A 4209-nucleotide genomic window follows, 5' to 3' on the forward strand; every position below is an offset into this window, starting at 1 on the left:
AAAACCTCCAGGTATTTCCCAAATCGAAGCTGGCAACCCTAGCTATAAGAGACAGCTTTCGAACCAGTGAATGGGGGCAAAGCAGGAAATATCTTTTTATGGGTAGCCTCTAAGGAGCAAGCAAAAAAAAAAAAAACCTGTCAGGATAAGATCTGATCATTGCAGCGGTGTGTGTGCGCATGTTACAAGGCTCCCTGGCGTCTCACCAGACAGCAGTGGGAGAGCAGATGAGCATAACAGGACAGTGATGGATGGAGCATATGACCTCCAGCTGGGATAGGAGAACTGATTCAAGGCTCCCCAGACTCCACATACCCTCTGTTTACCAGCCATTACAGGAGGCTTTCATTGGCTCTTCCTGGTTCCAGTGTGGTGTAGTGGTTAAGAGTGGTATTTTTGAGCGGTGGAGTCTGATCTGGAGAACCGGGTTTGATTCCCCACTCCTCCACATGAGCGGCAGACGCTAATCTGGGTTTCCCCACTCCTACGCACGAAGCCAGCTGGGTGACCTTGGGCTGGACCTCTTCAACAAAGCTCAAGTTTTAATCAGTGTTGTTAGTCTTTACACCAGCGTGGTGTAGTGGTTAAGAACGGTGCACTCTAATCTGGAGAACCAAGTTGGTTTCCCCACGCCTCCACATGAAGCCTACTGGGTGTCCTTGGGCTAGTCACAGTTCTCTCAGAACTCTCTCAGCCTCACCAACTCACAGGGTGTCTGTTGTGGGAAGGGAAGGCGATTGTAAGCCAGTTTGATTCTTCCTTAAGTGGTACAGAAAGTTGGCATATAAAAACCAACTCTTCTTCTTCTTCCCATTTCTTTATTCAACACACAGTTGAAGTAAGGGGTACAGACGCATCCTCCCACCCTTCTGCATCACGCCATGACCATCACTGCTACCTTTCTCAGAGAAACAACACTCTTTCACCCCAGTGTCCTGCATTCAAGCGCTTTCTCTTGAGATGCGGTGAGGCAGGGGTCCCCGACATTTTGAGCCTGCAAGGTACATTTGGAATTCTGACATGGGCACCAGAAAATGTGTCAGTGGGAGCCGTGTTGGGGACCCCTGCTGTAAGGAAAGGGACGGGGTCAGCTGCCACCGAGTTGCTTGTTCATCTGTCACCCTCCCAGTGCCCTGCCCAGTAAGTACCAGGTCCTTGGGGCAATGACTCTTCTTTCCACCTTTATGGAACTTGAGGCCGTGAATGTGGGGTCCCAGGAGGTTCCCCCTCCAGGCACTGACTCAACTGTTGGTTGTTCTCCGTAATAATAACACCACCAGATAGGTCTCTTAGTGGCATCTCCATGCAATGCAGGGCCCTCTGCTAAAATCAAAACCACGCAAGAAAGAGTACTTTAGGGTTTGCATGGAGTCTAGCTTGCTCCCCGCCCCTGCAAGTGATAATAAACAGGAGGCTTATGGATGAGAAACAGTTTCAGCTAGACTTTAGCAGGGCTCACCTCTAAAGGTAATAGCAAAGAAACTACATCTGTGCACATGTCGAGTGTTTTCCCTCAATCCCAAACCACCTCTGCCAGCTTGGGATCGTGGGCAGGGCTTCCAGGCGTGAGAAAGAGCAGCATCCAAGAAGAAGAGTTGGTTTTTATATGCCAACTTTCTCTACCACCTAAGGAAGAATCAAACCGGCTTACAATCACCTTCCTTCCTGCCCCCCCAGACACCCTGTGAGGTAGGTGGGGCTGAGAGAGCTGTGACTAGCCCAAGGTCACCCAGCTGGCTTCATGCGGAGGAGTGGGGAAACAAATCCAGTTCACCACTACACCATGCTGGCTCTCAGGCAGGGTTAGGGCCTGGGTACCTTCAGTTATAAAATTGGGGCGGGGGGCGATTGGCACTTCCTAATATTTTCTCTTTCTCTCCCACTTGGCATTTGGCCACAGCTTCACACGCCTTGGCTCAGGTTTCCTGCTTAGCAATATTGGCAGTCCCACCAAGGCAGCATTTCTTGGCTCCATCATTTACAGTATGACAATTAATAGCTGCCAAGATGGACAACAGTTCTGATCCAGTAAGGCAACTCATATGTTCCTTGGATTTGCATCTTCTTTTGGGTACAAGCTGTCATCCAGGAGGTTGGGAGAATAATTCATAAGAACATAAGAAAGGCCATGCTGGATCAGATCAAGGCCCATCAAGTCCAGCAGTCGTTTCACACAGTGGCCAACCAGATGCCTCTACGAAGCCCACAAGCAAGACGACTGACCGCAGCAGCCTTATCCTGCCTGTGTTCCACAGCACCCAATAGGCATGCTCCTCTGATCCTGGAGAGAACAGGTATGCATTATGACTAGTATTCGTTTTGACTAGAAGCCAGCATGCTATAATGCTGTTATTATGCCAATAAAGGTTTATGCATATGTGTGTGTGTGTGACTAGTAGCCATGAATACCCCCTCTTCCATGAACACGTCCCACTCCCCTCTTAAAGCCTTCCAAGTTGGCAGCCATCACCATATCCTGGGGCAGGGTGTTCCACAATTTAACTATGTGTTTTGTGAAGAAATGCTTCCTTTTATCTGTTTTGAATCTCTCACCCTCCAGCTTCATCAGATGACCCCACGTTCTGGTATTATGAGAGAAGGAGAAAAGCTTTTCCCTGTCCACTCTCCATACCATGCATAATTCCACTTTATCCAGTGTGTCAAGGGGCATGAGAGGGGTGCCATTCTTGTGGAAGTTACCACAATGTCCTCCTTTGCCCCACAGCATTTGTACACACCTATGCCTCATCTCCCCATGTGTTTGGATTCCACAGCAGCTGAAACATCCAAACACGGAGAAAGTAGGCCGCTGAGCAAGGCTGGAGACAGATGAGATTTTTCCGAGAGTTGCGGTCTGATGGACAAACGGCTACCCTTCTGAAAACTCACATGTACCTCACAGTGTTGCAAATAAGTGTTGCAAGTTTTTGAAATACTACAAAACTGGGAAACTGTTTACCAGAAGCACTGATGCCCTATCACTTTCCACGCTCTGGGGGAAAAAATATTGTGATTCTGTAGCCTAGAACAGAAAAATTTCCTCCCACACAACCAAAACTCTTCCTTCCTTCTTCCAGGAACAATTGTCATAACTCGTCAGAAGAAAAGATTTTATTATTTTTTCCCAAAGAAAAAAAAAAGAGCAATATAAATATTAGAGTATAAAACTTGCGTGTACACATCAACGTCTGTCTATATGGATATAAGAAGGATATAAGCATATATATAATATATAAGTATAGTTCAATATTAGACACATTGAAAGGACAAGTGTGTTTCAATCCACATACACTGAAGAGCACAAAAAGCACACATAAAGAAGATACAAAGGAATCAGAAAATACTGATGTCTACAAGTCAGCTACTACTAAGATTTAAAAAAAACAGAAACCTTACATGTCACTACGTTTGCAGCACTACTACACTAGTTTCAGGTTGCTGATTAAAGGAAAAGAAACGACAACTAAGATTCCTCTACAGTACTTTGAAAAGGGTCACGTAATAACTACTTTAGTTCATAAGAAGCCTTGGGCACGATCCAGCAAGTGGTTCTCCTGCAGAAGCCCCACGGGAAGGAAGGAGTGGTGTGCAAGAGCACTTCTCCGGTTCCTTTTGAGGGGGCAGGGGCAGGAGAACCTCCGACTGGATCGTACTCTTTATCACTAACTATGTAAACGGTTTCTAGTGCAGTCACCAAACACAGGGAGGGTGACTGGGATCGGTACAAAAATCAGATGCAGACAAAAGTTTTCTTCCCGCAAAAGTGGTCCTGGTTTTCTAGACACGGGGGAGGCAGCAGATCTGATCGTGCGCATAATGCTCTGGCAGGGGACACCGCACAGCCAGCGAGGCTGGGCCGCAGTGTTTTGGAAAGCTGTCGGAAGGTTAACCTGAGGTGATCATAGAAGGCGTGACCGTCTCAGGCAAGCTGCTGATTAGAGGTTTAGGACAAAAATAAAATCAGTCTTGGAACGCTCCATCTCTTCGTCTCTGCAGTTCAGCTCTGGTGATATAAGAAGAAAGCTGAAGGTGACGGGAACTCGTACTGTCTCTAGACAGGAGAGACCCTTGTGCTCAGAGCACACGGCAAGCCCTTCCTGCCTGTGCTTGGATATGCACAGAGATAGGAAGAAAGCCTGCAGAAAACCCAACCTCCTGCCAATCCTAGGCTATTAAGTAATGTGGTTAAAGAACCCAAAACAAGTGGTT

Source organism: Euleptes europaea, unplaced genomic scaffold (assembly GCF_029931775.1).
Source record: "Euleptes europaea isolate rEulEur1 unplaced genomic scaffold, rEulEur1.hap1 H_3, whole genome shotgun sequence".
Classification (NCBI taxonomy): Eukaryota; Metazoa; Chordata; class Lepidosauria; order Squamata; family Sphaerodactylidae; genus Euleptes; species Euleptes europaea.